The sequence below is a fragment of the Panicum virgatum genome, chromosome 8K (assembly GCF_016808335.1).
Source record: "Panicum virgatum strain AP13 chromosome 8K, P.virgatum_v5, whole genome shotgun sequence".
NCBI lineage: Eukaryota > Viridiplantae > Streptophyta > Magnoliopsida > Poales > Poaceae > Panicum > Panicum virgatum.
In genome coordinates this window covers 1,318,603-1,335,167 of record NC_053143.1, presented here as the reverse complement: position 1 = coordinate 1,335,167, position 16,565 = coordinate 1,318,603, and the positions used below count along the sequence as shown (strand labels likewise).

Here is a 16,565-nt window from a genome sequence, read left to right as displayed (position 1 = left end):
GCGTCATCCAGGAGATAATCAAGAACCAGTACTCTCCATCGGGACCAACCCTGGGGACTCACATAGAGGAAGCTGCACTGCATTCTAGGCTGCTATTGTTGTTCTCATTTGCGGCTCCAAAACCACAAAATTCGCCGATCTACGTCGTCCACAAGATCGGCGGTGATCCTGGGGAAGGCCAATTCCTCACCGAGCCACCCAAGGAGATCCCGCACAGCTACACGTGCGCCTACATCCCTGACAGCGTCAATCCAACACGCTCGGTGCAGATGGTAAACCCAGGAGCTTCTGGAGCAGACGCGGAAAAACAAGCATGGTTGGCAAAGTACTCTACCGGGCCGAATGCTGAGCCATCGGCCCCAGGAGTTCTTAGTGTGGAGCAGGTCAGTGCAATACTGAGAGACCAGTTTGGCATCCTGCCCAAGAGAAAAGCGATCGGCTATTCCTAGCTGTATCCAAGTGACTACGACTTGATCTCGTTGCCTCCCAAGTATCGGCTTCCTGAGTTCACCAAGTTCAATGGGTCAGAAGGAGCCAGCTCCATCGAGCACGTGAGCCGATACTTAATGCAGCTTGGGATTATCTCAGTATCGGATCCATTGAGGGTCCGGTTCTTCGGCCAATCTCTTACAGGCCCAGCTTTTGGATGGTACGCGTCGCTGGCTCCAGATTCTATTCGAACTTGGAGGCAGCTGGAAGATCAGTTCCATACCCAGTATCATTTAGAGGCTGCTGAAGCTGGAATTGCCGACCTCGCCCAAGTCAAGCAAAAGCGAGGAGAGACTGTGTCGGAATACATACAGCGCTTCAGAGAAGTCAAGAACCGATGCTACTCCTCGTGCATCACAGAGAAGGAGGCAGTCGATTTGGCTGTTCTGGGACTCGCTAAGCCGATCAAGGATCTGGCTTTTCAGTTGGAGTTCACCTCTCTGGCACACGTAAACATGGCCCAGGCGGATGAATCTGATGACTCTGGCGGGGAGCAAGAAGTGGCCGTGGCAGAGTGGACTCGGGGGGCAAACCCTGTCCCGTGCAAGTGGGTCAGACAGCAGGGGCTTGTGAAGGGCTTCGACTTCGACGTGACCAAAGCAGAGCAGATATTTGATCTGCTCCTCAAAGAAAAACAGCTGAAGCTCCCAGAGAACCACAAGTTATTGACGGCACAAGAGCTGCAGGGAAGGTTGTACTGCAAATGGCACCACTCATTCACTCATGCCGCGGGTGAATGTAAGGAGCTGCGTCGTCAGATCCAATCGGCTATCGAGCAAGGCCGATTAATTCTGGCTCAACACATGATGAACGTCGACACGAAGCCCTTCCCACAAGCCAACGTGGTAGAGTTGTTAGACTTCACTCCTACGAGCCAGAATTTTTCATTTCAGATCAACATGGCGGGGCCCGTACGCCATCGTGACGAGCAAAGGAGAGAGGCCGTTTCTGGCAAATGGCCCCGGGATCAAAATAAGTCAGGGCGACAGCATATTACTGAAGAGAAAGTGCGTCACATCCGTAATCAGCTTCCTGCTTCCGATCGGCTCCTGGAAAAATATGAATATCAGCACAAGTTGCGTCGCCGATATCAATCGGAAGAAGAGGAGTACGAGTGCCGCACAGGGAGGACGCTGGGAAGACGCCAGGCTATACGCGACCACTGGCATTGCCCGTTCTTCAGGTACTGCTGGAATTCCGGCATGAGCCGATTGCCCACCATAGATGATTGTCTGGAGTGAAGGCCTCGGACACGACAATCAGGCGATACTTCGGTGTTTCGACGCTTGGGGCCCAAAGTGCGTCACAATGAACATGTCGACCGGTCAGCCAGGGGTGATTCCGAGCCAGAAGAAGACAGGTACCATCGCCCACGGTGGTGTCCTGACGGGCTTAATCGCTCGCAGAAGCGCAGAGTGCAGCGCTTGCGCAATCTAGAAGAGGCAGAAGTGAAGTACCTTGACGTGCTGAGGAAGGCGCGTCCGGACCTCGCGGAACAAGTCAAGCACCCACGAAGGGTCGAAAGGCGCCCTCCAAGAAGAGAGTGGTGCCCTAAGCAGACAAAAGCCGATGAGAAGCCATCAGCTGATGTGAACATGGTGTTCGTGCTCCCAACAGAGTTCTGGGCACCCCAACCGGAGGACTTGCCTGTTGCACAGTTGGATCTTGGCCCCCAGTCGATCATCTTCGAGAAGCCAAAGGAAAAAAGCTACAAACATTTGAAGGGGCTGTATCTCAAGGGCTTCATCAATGGCAAACCCGTTAACAGGATGTTGGTTGACACCGGTGCTGCAGTCAACCTGATGCCATACTCAGTGCTGCACCGGTTGGGTCGTTCTTCTGCCGACCTAATCAAGACCAATGTAATGCTCAATGACTTCAACGGACAACCATCAGAGGCAATGGGGGTTCTTAATGTGGAATTGACAGTGGGCCGCAAGACGATCCCGACTTAATTCTTCATCGTCAACAGCAAGAGTACATACATGGTGTTGCTTGGGAGAGATTGGATTCACACCAACTGTTGTATCCCTTCCACAATGCATCAGTATCTCGTCCAATGGGATGGCGATGAAGTGGAGGTGGTCCGTGCAGATGACTCCAGCGAGGTCTCGCTCGCAGACATGAAAGCCTGGGATGCGGAAGGACAAGAGCCGATCTCAGGGATTGCCCTGGAAGATTGTGATCGGATCGAAGCGACAAAAAACGGACTGAGGCTGGTCTTATCCACTGGCCTCACAGAGTAGAAGCATCCGGGCATGCTATGGGGTATAATAGAGGTAGAAAGGCCGGTCCCATCGACCGGCCCCAAAAAATAGAAAAATCCTGTTCGAGGTCGGAATTGTTACATCATGTACATACGATGGCCTACTCTGGCAGTTGGCCATTCATCGACTATTTAGTTTTGGATAATGATGGAAGTATAGAAGCGGCCAGCCCGTGCGGTAGGCCAAATAATTTTTCTTGTCATCTCCCTGTGTTTGCCGCTGATCTTGCGGATAACGAGGACTCGCCTGCGTTCGCGGCTGGTTTTTCAGACGACGGCAAGCTCGGATACGGGTTCACGACAGCTGATGATTTGGAAGAGGTTGACATCGGTCTTGGTGATAAGCCACGACCGACATTTATCAGCAAAAAGTTGGATCCGGTCTTGCGTGAGGAGATGATTGCACTGCTGAAAGAGTACCGGGATTGTTTCGCATGGGACTACACCGAGATGCCCGGTCTAGACAGAAGCATCGTTGAGCATCGGCTCCCACTCAAGAAAGGGTTTCGGCCGTTTCAGCAACGAGCACGTCAGATGAAGGCCGAAGTCCTAGAAGAAGTCAAGAAAGAGGTGGAGAAGATGTTGGATGCTGGGTTCATCGGGCCATGCCGGTATGCAGAATGGATCTCTAGCGTGGTACCGGTGCAAAAGAAGGATGGCCGATGGCGTGTCTGCATCGATTTTAGAGATCTCAACAGAGCGACGCCAAAGGACGAATACCCGATGCTTGTTGCAGAGACATTGATCAACGCAACTGCCGGCCACAAAATGATGAGTTTTATGGAGGGTAATGCCGGCTACAACCAGATCTTCATGGCCCCAGAAGATGTGAACAAGACCGCGTTCAGAGTACCAGGCGCGGTCGGCTTGTTCGAGTACTTGGTAATGACCTTTGGACTGAAAAATGCCGGTGCAACGTACCAACGTGCCATGAATTATATTTTTTATGATCTCATCGGCAAATTGGTAGAGATCTATATTGATGATGTTGTGGTCAAGTCCAAATCAGCTGGGGGGCACCTAGAAGATCTGCGCCAAGTTCTGGAACGGACTCGAAGGTTTGGGCTCAAAATGAACCCAAAGAAATGTGCCTTTGGCGTGTCGGCCGGTCAATTTTTGGGATTCCTGGTGCATGAACGGGGAATCGAGATCAGCCTGAAGAGTCAAGAAGCTGAGAAGACGATGAAGCTCATCGGTAAAATTAACTTTGTCAGACGATTTATTTCTAATCTGTCTGGGCGCATTGAGCCGTTCATGGGTTTAGTGAAGATCAGATCCGATGATGAGTTTCGTTGGGGGGCAGAACAACAGCAAGCTTTCGATGAAATCAAAGAATATTTGTCAAAGCCTCCGGTATTGGTTCCTCCTCAGCAAGACAGGCCGTTCTACATGTACCTATCCGTGGGTGACACTTCCATTGCTTCGGTGTTAGTCCAGAAGCACGACGGCCAGGAGAGGGTGGTTTTCTACCTCAGCAGGCGCATGTTAGACGCCGAGACCAGGTATCCTGAAATCGAGAAGCTTTGCCTTTGCTTATTCTTTACATGTACGAAGCTTCGTCATATTTTGCTCTCGGCGGAAACAATTGTCATATGCAAATCGGATATCATAAAACACATGCTATCGGCTCCTGTCCTGAAAGGCCGGCTTGGAAAATGGATGTTTGCATTGTCAGAGTTCGATATCCGATATCAGCCCGCGAAAGCAGTTAAAGGACAGGCACTGGCGGATCTTGTTGCAGACAGAATCAGCACTGATATTGCCGCACTATTCATTCGTGCTTGGGCTATGTTCTTTGACGGATCGGCTTGTGATGATGGATGCGGTGTGGGAATTCTGTTGGTGTCGCCTAGAGGGGCGACTTACTCCTTCTCCATCAGGATGACTGCCCCATGCACCAATAATTTGGTGGAATATGAAGCCATTCACAAAGGAATGGAATTGCTCCTCGAAGCTAGTGCAGAAGCGGTGGAAATTTTTGGAGATTCAAAGCTGGTGATTTCTCAGCTCACGGAAGAATATAGATGTGAGAGCGAGGCTCTTTTTCCAATATGGATGCAGTGCCGTGAGTTGATGTCACAATTCAAGTACATCAATTTCCACTGGATACGTAGGACTCTGAACAATGAAGCCAATGATTTAGCACAGATGGCTTCTGGCTACAAGGATACATCCTTTTCTTGGTCAAGACTTGGGGCGCAACAATTGCAGAAGCTTGTCTTCGTTTGGAAGCCGACTGAAGTAAGTCTGGCTGAATAATCATTATCACTTTCTTCATTGATAGTGATCCTTTCCAGAAGAGTACATTAGGAGCAGTTGGAAGGAAGTGGAATGACTCCCCGTTGCTGGTCATAAGTTCTGGACCATCTTGTTGCTGCCAACAGGGTGAGCAGGATTAGCCAAGAGAAAGGGATAGAGGACTTGGAAGGAATAAAGTGCATAGATCCAGTACCTCTTCCTCGTGGATTACATATTTAGGATTAATTTGCTACAGTCGAGGACCTAGAGCTTTCCTAAATACATGTGTTTTCCACATTCCCCACCATGTGCTGAAGTCGATTGATGAAGAGGTGAAGGATAGATCGGCTGGTATTGGAATGTGGAGATCATCGAACATGATGTAGCATCTTGAGCTGGTGAGACCATCAGGCAGATCGGCTCTACTCTCCACCAAGTGGTGAATATGGAAGTGGGGATGGACCTATCCTAGGCCAAATTGCCGAGCTGCTATGACTGGTTGGTAAGATTCATAACCTGGCTTGATGATTCTATTGGAGGTGCTGATGCCAACAGGGAGGAAGCCAGGTCGAATCATCAAAGAGTATAAATGCCGAGTGCTGTTATCATCGGCAAAATTATCCAGTCTAAAGGCAGTTGGATTTTCAAAGGATTCAGATTCAGTGAATGGAAAGTAGAGTGGATTGTCCAGTCCTTTGTAGAAGACTCTGAACCAGTTTGCTGCATCTGCTGAATTCAGTTTACTGCCAGGGAGACTAAATAAAGCTTGGCCGCAGCTAGTACATCTAATTGGTTTGCCACTCTCATCAGGAAAGGAGTTCTTTGTCAGGCCTTGGAAGTTTGGGATGTGGTGCTGAAAGTACAGTTGTGCCCATAACTGAATAAACCACCAAGGGCCTCCAGTTCTCAGTTTCTTTTGGTTAAGCAAGTTAGATGTCATCAAATGGAGATATCTGTAGGTTTCTCCAAGGAAAAGTTTGCCTAGGCCGATGTGATTGCCATGGGCCAGGTGATAGGCCAAGGGAAGATAGTTCTTAGTAGGAGCTAGAGAAAGACCACAGAAGATGAAGTGCTCTAGCCAAAGATTTAAGAAGGCTGTGTGTTCCTTCTCAGTCACTGGACCTTTTGTTTTCATGTGCTGATTCATGTAAGTACCCCAGTTTGTGCAGTTTACTTTGGAAGAAAGTTTGAAGGGGACTTCTGCCATTTTGTGGGCAGCCGGATTAGGGGATCCAATGTCTAGTCCAGTGATCATGGTGACATCTAGCAGAGTGGGAGTCATGGGTCCATGACCAAAGAGGAAACAATTCAGAGCATCAGACCAGAAATAGCCGATGGTTTTTAGAAGGTTTTCATCTTTGTCAAGGGGTGATAATGATAAGCTAAGTGCATCGACTATGTTCAAATCCTGCCACAAGGGCACATAAGCTTTTGCTACTCTGCTGTACCATGTAATCCAGCTCTCAGGAGGGTTAGGCCAGGCTCTTAAGCAGTCGGCCCAGAGGTTCAAATCAATTTTTTGACTCACAAAAGGAATCCTATTTGCTTCACAAGAGATCAAATCTATGGGGTTTTCATGAGTTCGTGGGCCAAGACAGAAAGATTTTGGGTTGGAAGGATGTGGCAGGAGAATGTCTGACACCTGAGGATTCAGAAATTCAGAAGTGTGCATATGGTGTCAAGTTTCAGAAGTTTAATAAGCTGAGGAATACTAAAGGACTAGGCCAAATATTACCTTCGGGCCGCAGATTGCCGCATCATCAACAGTAGGATTTGTTGTCTGAGCTGCAGAGTCTGCCATGGTTCAGATCCGTTGACTTGGGGTTTAGTTGCTGTGGGCTCTGATTCGAATTCCGGATGCTTGGAGAGTTCTTGTTCGGATTTGTAGAGCTTGGTTTTCGAATTATGCTCGGATTTGAGAGCTTGTTTCGAGTTCAGTTCAAGGTGGAAGTTATAACTCTACTCTTATGCGGGTTGCTTCTAGTTTGAATTTCGTCGGCTCTTGGATATTTATAGAAGTCTGATGCGTTGCCATCGGCTTTTTGGAAAGTGAACATCAGATATACGGAATTGAAGGAAATTCGATTTCATTAATAAAAGGTCATTACAAGGAAAGCCGATTGTTACAAAGGAATTAATCCTTCGGCTTTGTGATCCTACCCCTACGATGCTACCTACTACTACTGATCGTAGGAACCTAGTACCTACGGCGCTTGGGGCTTCGGGCCGGTGCATCCCCGCTGCCGTCGTCGTCGCTGTCGTCATCGTCGTCATCATTGCTGCTAAAGGCGCTACTGCCGCCTTCAGACCCAAAGTCGCTCCAGCCATCGCCGCCGCCGCTCTTCTCTTCCTCGCTGTCCTCTTCGGAGGACCCGAGGAACCGAAAGGGCTTTCCGCCCATCGGCTCGTTGTCGTCGGAGGGGGAGTCGATCTCCTCTTCCGAGGAGGAATCGACTCCGTCCGAAGAAGGGTCTTCCTCGACGCTGCTCTTCGACTCCTCCTGGAATAGGAGCCGGAGGTCTTCTCCCTCGGTCTTGGGCTCGTCTTCCTCGGAGATGACCCCGAAATCGAACTCCTCTGCATCCCAATGCAGAGGAGCCAGCGCTTCGCAGGCCGCTGCTGGGTCCCACTCTGGCGTCGGCTCCCGACTCTCCGGGATCGAGTCGATGGAAGAAGCAGGGAGGGGGGAAGAAGAAGGAGAAGAGGAGGAGGGAGAGTCTCCGAAGGAGTTGGAGTCGGAGGAGGAAGAGATTGCCATGGCTGGAGGACTGGGGTTTTCTGCGCTACTGGCTTGGGAGGAAGAAGGAGTTTGCCATGAAGAAGAGCCGATTCGGGGTGAGACGGATTGGCAGTTTCACGTTCTACGAAGAGCCAGTTGCAGAGACGTTGCGTTTTCCTTGGTGGTTGCAGTGTGTTTTAATGAGCATTAACGGGAAGATGAAGCAACGGATTGGTTTTGTAACTATCATTGCCAAAACCAGGGGGGCATGTGTTACCGCCATAAATTAACAGGGTTAATTTATGGGCCGAAAGCAAGATGGGCTTAAAGCAGAAGATTAAGAAGGCTTGTAAATTGGCTCCTGCGTGAGCATTTGGGCCACATAGGCCATGTATCTTTAGATTTAGTTTAAGATTAGAGATAGAGTCCGATCGGGACAAGATTAGTTTAGATTGTTTCCCAAGTCTCCGGACTATAAATATGTACCCTATGTTATTCATGAAAAGAGAGAGAGAATGTCATCACGTCTCGCAAACAACAATCTCGGCGCATCGCCACCCCTAATCCTAGGGTTTCATCCAAGTAAGCGCCATGCTGCCCTGATCGCTTCTCGCGATCAGGGCAGTGTTGTTCTTACTTTTACCTTGGTATTACTCGTACTGAAGCATTTTTTATGGCGAGAAGTACTAGTTATCTTGATGTTCGTAGCATGACTTTTAGTAGATCTGTTGTGCTTTGTTGCTTATCATCTACGAATATCATGTTGTCTTACGCGATCATGTCATCATCTTATACTAGCTCTTGTTGCATAGAGCTAGCTGCGTAAAGGCAACACCCTGCTTCTTTTATGTCTAGTAGATCTGATCTGTTATGGTTTGCTCTTATTCTCAAGAGTTGGCGTAATATCTGTTAGATTAGGCCTTGCAAACGGGTTGGATGATCCGGTGGTGTAGTAGATGCTTTATCTTAGCCTTGATAGGGATTGTTCCGGGAATCGGCTCTTGCTAGTTCTTAGGCCTCTGTTTTGGGTTTTGGTTTAGTTATCTGTTATGTTCATTAGGCCCAGTCACGTGTAGGATGTTCCGATCTAGCAGTGAAGCTTTTACCATCGTGGATTAGATTGACTAGATTTAATTGAAGCAGCTTTACAGTTATTTGCTTTATTCATCAATATCTGGATAGATGCAGATCCAATTTGACACCGGGACTCGATCGGCTCTTTAAAGCCGATGTAAGAGTCGTCCCGGGGAGCCGACCACGGCTCAGACTTACGTTTCCACATGTTTGTGTATGCAGGCTAATCGTTGCAAGCACGTTCGCACCTTTCTGATCAGGTATAGGTCAGGTGGCATGCCATGCGTCTTCACAAGCCGCGGTGCGCGCCGGAATTGCGGGCCGTCGACGAGGGAGCAGTGCCTGCCAGCGCCCCGGCAACCTCCCGGCTCTTCGTGTTGCCTGTCGCTGCTCGCCGGTGGGTTTCGACTGACAACAGTTTGATAGTAGTGGAAGAGTCACCTAAATGACCAGCCACTTAGGTATATATAGTCCAGGCCTAACGACACCATTTAACACAAAGACCCTTACTCTAGAATACCCGAAAGGGGCTGAAATGAAAATGATACAATCGGACGACTACGATGACGGCTTGAGCATCTTCGGTTTCTCCGCCTCGCTTAAATGTGCGCCACGTAGCCAATAGTCCAGAAGCTTCCCCCGGTTTTGAAGTCAGAAATCGGGAAACTTTATTTTGCGGGCTTCCTGGGCCGAGTTGGGCCTGATCTTCTATCTTGACGAGCTTTTGATCCACTCGCCAAGTCTTGGTAGCTTGGGTGACGGTTTTGAGCCGAAGCCGTCAAAGCCTCCCTCACACACCTTCGCGCCATGTACTCGGGTTGGAGCACCACAGTGGCACACGACTTCTCCAGTCCATCGGAGTTGCCTCGCGGTCCATCAGAGGGCTTGCACCACCGTTGCCAAACCGCCCCTCCGTGTACCGAGCTCCCATGGCCGACCGATGCTGAGCTCTTGTGCCTCCGGTACATTGGAGGGCTTTTGCCTCAGTCCATTGAGGTCTTTCTCCTTCTTCTATCTCCAGTCCATCAGAGGGCTTGAGCTTGTTGACAATCACTCATCACACCAGGAGAGTAATGAAGCTGTTCCATTGGCTCTCATGCTGAAGGTCCCCTGACCACCCTGAGGCACAGTGAATGGAAGTGGTCCAGACATGCTCGTGGTGGCCATGGTGGTATGGTATCCTGAGTGACCTGAGTAGCCTGCGGTGTAAGCACCACTCATACCAAACAAGGACTGTGCAGCAGACTGAGCAAACGCACTAAGCATGTCTCCAGGTGGAGGTGGCTGAGGAAACTGCTGCTGGAACAACTATGAAGGCGGCTGAGAGAACTGAGGTGGATGGCTGTATTGTGGTGGTACTGACGAAGTCCCAGCCTGTCCCTGACCAAACTAGTATCCTGCAAAGGGATCCACTCGGAATTCCTCAACCTCTAACTCCTCCTCCTCAGGCTCTCTGTCTGGTGAGGGAGCTGGCTCTATGCCCAAGTGTCTCTGAACACTCTTCGCCCTATTATCTGTAACAATCTGGCGGTGACGGATCTCCCTCTTCTCTGCCTTGTCCTTGGCCCTGAAGCACTAGAGGGCACCCATGATGGCCTTGAAGGCCTGCACAACAGGTGAAGTGCTCCTTCTCCTCTCACTGGTAAACTGCCCTGTGCCTCTCCTCCTCTGTGGGGAGTGTCTCTGTTGCTGAGTCTTAGGCGGCACACTGGAGCTGGTAGGTGCACCTATAGCTGATGGTGCTCTAGAGATGTCTAGAACAATGGGACGCTTCGTCATCTTCACCTGAAAAGGCCGATGCTCAACATCACAGACATATGCTGTACTAGACACTCTGTCGATCATATCCATAATGAAGGGTGCATACGCACAACTCTGATATGGGTCAAAGGATATGGCCTTGATCTCCTCTCATATGAAGTTGGTCACACTGAATGGTCGTGCAACTTCCCTCATCCTAGCAAGCAGATTCTTGGCATAGTGGGAAATATTAGTGGAATCACCAACACGAGCGGCTAGGGTCTTTCTGAACATCCTGTTCAGGTATCCATAGAAGGTGTAGAGCCCCTGAGAATGACCAAAGTTGCCCTGATTGTTTGGAGGATACATAAATTTCATCTCACTATCAGGGAGACACTACTCTAGGTGAATCTTGGGCCTGTTTAGATCATGGTTATCCATCCCAAGCACTATAGCAAAATCAAGATAGGAAATAGAGTGAGTGTCACCTTCAGTCATCCATACCATTTGCCACTTCCTTGGATTTGCATCAGTGTCATCAAAGTACACGGTTGCATAGAATTGAGCAATGATCTCCTTATTCCAATCATGTCTAAAACCCATGATCTTCTGAATATGCTGCCTGTCACAAGCTGCAATTACCTGATCAAAAATGGGATCTTTCTTCTTTGTCATATAGTTCCAATCAATCCACTGATCATCTGTCACAGGATGCTTCTTAGAAGTAATCACTGTCTCATAGTAGTCTTCCTGAAACCTGGTGTGAAACCTCCAATCGAAGGCATCTCTCTGTTTAGCCCTGAAATCTTTCCTTCTTTCTCTTCTGATATCCTCAAACTTGCCTCTTGCATTGTAATTTATAGCTGGTTTGTTTGGAGGCCTGTAAGGTTTTGATGTTTTCCTTGCCAAATCTGCCTCTGGTGCAGGATTGTGATGAGGTACAGGCTCTTCTTCCTCTTCTTCTTCACCATCATTTCCCTCATGCTCATCATCGCTATGAGATGCCAGACCCTTCCCATGGGGCCTTTGCTGAACCCTAAAGGTGGCATCATCTGCACTATCATCATCTGATGAGGTAGTGTCTGCTGTCCTACCCTCATCCTCAATCCTCATCTGCCCTCGGGGGGTAGGCTGATGAGATCCATTGGTAGACCTGAGGGTTCTTCTCTCTTGAGGACCACCTGCATCGGTGTCCTCCAGTGGAGAAGAAGTGCTGCTGCCCCCGAAGCGGGACGAGATATTTTAGCTAGAACTTTTCTTCTCTGCCTGGTATACTACCTGATAGGTTCTTCTCCAGCCATCCTTACAGCCCTGAGATACAAAGATTTGGATTTTGAACCTTGACTTAGTCTTAGAAGGCCACTAGATAGATATGATTGAAAAACATGGTGAACCAAAAGATGGACATGATGTGCTTGTCACAAAGACAGGTGGAAACATATGGAAGAAATTTGGGGACTCATAGAACAAGTCTAGAGCCAAAAGACCCACAAACCTGAGCTCACTGGGTTCGACCGGATAATCCGATGGCCATCACCGGAAAGTCCGGTGACACCGGATAGTCCGGTGGCAGCTGCTGGATAGTCCGGTAGTGCCTAGTGACCCAGGTCTAGTTGATCTCCCAAACTATCCATGGAAAAGATTTGATCTCCTAGGGCATGATAGATAGACATAGTAGGAGTACTTCTACCAAAGGAAACATGAAGCATTGCACTGAGGAGAGAGATCGAGTCAAAAGTGCACAAAGTACCTTTGAGAGAGACCCCTAGGGAAAAACTGATGGAGAGGCCGGTGGAATCGGATGTTCTGGTGGTGCAGCGGCCAATCCCCACCAAAAGTTCCAACAATAGGGAAAGCAACTTTCCACGTAGGATGCACTATCATGTGAGCAAGTTTCCCTACAACTACAAATCTCTAGGGAAAACTTCTTTCTCTAGGAAAAACCCTAGGGCAATATGTATTTCCCGTCAAAAATTTCCCTACCAAAATCTATAGGGAAACTCGTTCCCTACGGTTTATTAATCCTTTCCCTAGGATTTTAGCCCTAGGGAAACAATCGGATTCTAGTAGTGAGTGTCCACATTGTTCACCAATCCAGAAAGGTTTTGTGGGAACACCCCATTTTTTCCAAAGAACGGTTGTAATAGGCAGCTAATCCTAGCTACAAATGATTTTTTACCAGGCACAACGCATTGTGGTGCAGTGGTTGGAGCCTTGGAGGCATGTCATGTTTATCAAATGTTCAAATGAGCTAGGTCATATTTGTTGCAAAGGCATTGCTCTAATATTGTGCCGTAATCTATGCATGGCAGCTCCAATGTTCAGAGGATCTATGATACACCACAAAATTAATACTTTCTTTTAGTTGTTATAAGGACAAATATTAATTAAAATAAATTCTGGTTAAAAAATATTAATTAAAATAAATTTATATGGTATTTTTTTATAATTGGAACCTATAAACCGAGATTAGGCATTTCTAGTAAATAATTGGTCTGTGCAACTTTCTATAGAATCTGGGATATATACTTACGTACATGGTATGTAAAGTTGAACTAGGAAATTAAAACAAATATTGTCCGCATTAGTTTGACAGCACTATAAACAGCTAAATTGTTGCTAGAAATACCTGAAGTATCCGTATAATGTGTTGTTTTTCGTATCCGTAGCGTTAGCACGGGCTAACTTAGAATCCGAATTGGATGCATGCCCACTTTGGGTTGTGTGCTGCTGATCAACCAGCAGCATATTATGTACATGATACAGCACTCTTAATAGTCAATTCTGTTGGACAATATTCTGCACATGCACATCACCTGTTCAATATAGAAGTCTTCCTTCTGTGTAAACCATATGATGAATGCTTGATCAATATAGAAGTAGATGCATGGGGAAGTGCATGAACACATGGTCAAGGAATCTTATGCCGGTGGCGGTTGTTTTGGTTCTCCTTAGGTGGGCCGTAAAGGGAGCAAGCCAACTGTAAAAGGCAAAGAAAATGGTTCCTTCTTGGATTGATGATTCAATCTGTTTCTGTTTCCCCAAGAAACAGAGCTGGCATATGCGCGGCACAGGCGGCGGCGGCGTTCGCTAGGTATGGTGTTGTCGCTCATGTGTTCCTTCTTGGATTGAGGATTCAATCTGTTTCTGTTTCCAGTCTCAATTAGGTGGATTCTCGTGGAGAATCCCAGTGTGCGTTACTTCCATTTTTTGGACAGCAGCTTGGAAGGGCACCGGCAGCACATGTGGATGGTCCACGCCATTGGCTGCCGGCAACAAGGCCAAGCAAGGTGGCCAACTCGACATACTCCAGCTTTACCTACAAGGAACTGCAAGAATGACTGGCTTGCGAGCAATGAAAAGCCATCACACAACCACGTTTCCTGCATTGCTTGCAAGGTGTTTGGTAAAATCTGTATACTCTAACTCGGTAATCCGAATTGGATGCATGCCCACTTTGGGTTGTGTGCTGACGCAGGTATTCCTACTTATATGCTTCTCCATTGCATCTAATATTTGAATGGCATGCTCTATGGTAATATAACAGTTTGACCATTGTTCTGCATTGAGAGGTCCTATTTAAATTTTCAGATTACCAGTTCTATCAATTGGTTATATCATCTAAGTAGCACGGGTACTGTACTTGAGATACCAATCTGAGACTATAATTCTTATTTCTTTCCCAATTATAAATGAATGCAAATTTAGTTGTTTTAATTTGTTAAGACATACAACACATGCTATATGACTGGGTAAAAATTTACTGGCATGCCTTTTTCTTTTAGACAAAAACACATACTAGAATGTGCTTCTGGTATGCTTTTTGGAGTGTGCAAAATACATTTCTTTATGTCATTGCCAGGGATGAATTTTGCATTACTTGGATGGTGTAGGATTTAGGATTTATTGTCAATTCTAAGGTAATATGATTAGCAGTGGGCCCTAAACCCTCCATCCTCCAGATGGCACTAAACTAAGTGTGTGATGCTCAATCTAAGACATGTCAAATGCTCTTTGCTTAGGCAAATTCTTCGAACTTTTTTCTGACTAGATGCTATAATCTTCTGTTGTGATGTTTTCATTCTTTTTAAATGTCTCGTTCTACTGACAGCATATCTTGGCTTATGGAGAATGGATCACAATATGTTTCCACATATTAGATGCTTTGCATGAGTTGAAAACCAACAACCAGCTACTGAAATTGTGTCCATCTGAATAAATTTATTTCAAGTTGCAGGCTGCACTTTCCTTTTGGTGGACAAATTGGAGATATAATCTTCAGAGATGAAAAGTAGATCAAGGCATCAAGACCTTGAAGAAAGGAAAAATAGGAAAAGAAAAAAAAGGGGGGGCGAAGGTATATGAAAGGATTACAGTTTGTCATTTGCATTTTTTAAAAGCATTCTATCCTTGTTCTGGAAGGCACGTAGTTCATTTTTGCTGAATAGCTATTAGAACAGCTACAGTATTTGCCATATGCATGCTTCATAGAACCAGGTCTCATAATAACAAATGAAGTTCTTATCAGTTCTTGTAAAGTTATATGTGAATCTACTTGCTTACAATGTCAATCCTAAAAGAGAGATGTTCAGAGACATGCGGTGCTTACCCTACAGGAGGCTCTGGAAGCATACTTGGTGGCTCCGTTCAAGGAAACAAAACTGTGTCATCCACACCAACTGCCCAAGGGCATTCAGCTGTCTAGGTGGATCAACGTGAGAGGGCTTAGGTTCTCTGCTATCCTATCCTAGGATATTATATGATCCAAATGATGCTATGAAATTAAACTGTGTACATGATGTACTCTCGGTTCAAATCTGTATTCTCTGGACTGTTTCAACTTTCACGTCCATGGATTCAGTAATATGGCATGATTTGCTCTTGTACCGTACCCAAAACAAATCCACTTTGTCAATACCCTTTCAGAAGTTATAGATTTTCCTTTTCATTGCCTAGGATTGTTTTTTGTAACAAATTATCTGCTCTTGTATACCCATATAAAATGTACCAGTTCCAAGAATACCCATATAAAATGTATTGATCCATGTAGTGTTCTTGGTCAGAAAAAATAGTGTGTTCTATGAAGCGGAAGAACACTTGCACTGAAATAATACTATGGCACTTTAGCTATCATAGGGCCAAGGTATATTTTATTTTTTTTGTTGTACGATACAATATAAGTGCTATGATGCAATAACATTAATTGAATTTTAGTTTGAAATCTGCATTTATTAACGGTTATTATGGTTGGCATCATATTCATGATTTCTGATTGACCAAATAAATTAATGGTTGGATATTCGCTCATACTGTCCACATCTTTTATGTCCTTATAGTCCAGGTAGGCCGTAGGGGCATTGGTGAATATTGATGGAAAAAAACTGGTTGAGTATGGTGACTATTGTAACACATCTCCAATGATAAGCATGGTGAGTAAGCTATCGCCTATTGATATTGGTTAACTGGTTATATGTCTATGTTGATAGCAATGTCTTTGTTGCATTTTGGTTGAATACTTTGATATGGATACCCGCTTGGTTGTTTGATTTGCATCACGATTTGTCTCCATATACTTGTTTTGTTCGCGTTAAAAAGAATTTGACTCCCGTAGCAACGCACGGGTATTCAACTAGTAATATATAAATAGTACATCTAACTTGTAAGAAATTATATATCATCTAAATTAAATAGCAAGTTGCAAATTAACACGCTTCACCAAACCCATGTTATGCACATGTTGTTGTGGAGCACTGGAGTGCAGTGCATCCTACCAACATGCGTACATGACTGACTGCTGCTGCTGGTTCAGTTCATTACAAATAAAACTGTTGAAATCACATCTTTCTAGAGCGTCGTATGTAGCTAATATTGGATCACTAGAGCGCCCAATGCATCCTTTGGAAAGAATGCAGAAATTGCTAGCACGGTCATTTGATTCCTTACAGTATAGATCTACATGCATGGTCGGAAGGTTCATCATTCACTAACAGCTACGACTACGACAGTGCTTTATTTGCATCGCGCGTGAACGTAGAAATG

General features: G+C 46.4%; 1 long non-coding RNA gene across 1 annotated transcript; it reads left to right on the top strand.

The window, feature by feature from the left end:
- The first annotated feature begins 13,994 nt into the window (after positions 1-13,994).
- Positions 13,995-15,552, top strand: LOC120643457. The gene is made up of 2 exons (XR_005663015.1): positions 13,995-14,883; positions 15,143-15,552. It is a non-coding gene; the product is annotated as an uncharacterized LOC120643457 (long non-coding RNA).
- Positions 15,553-16,565: the final 1,013 nt, after the last annotated feature.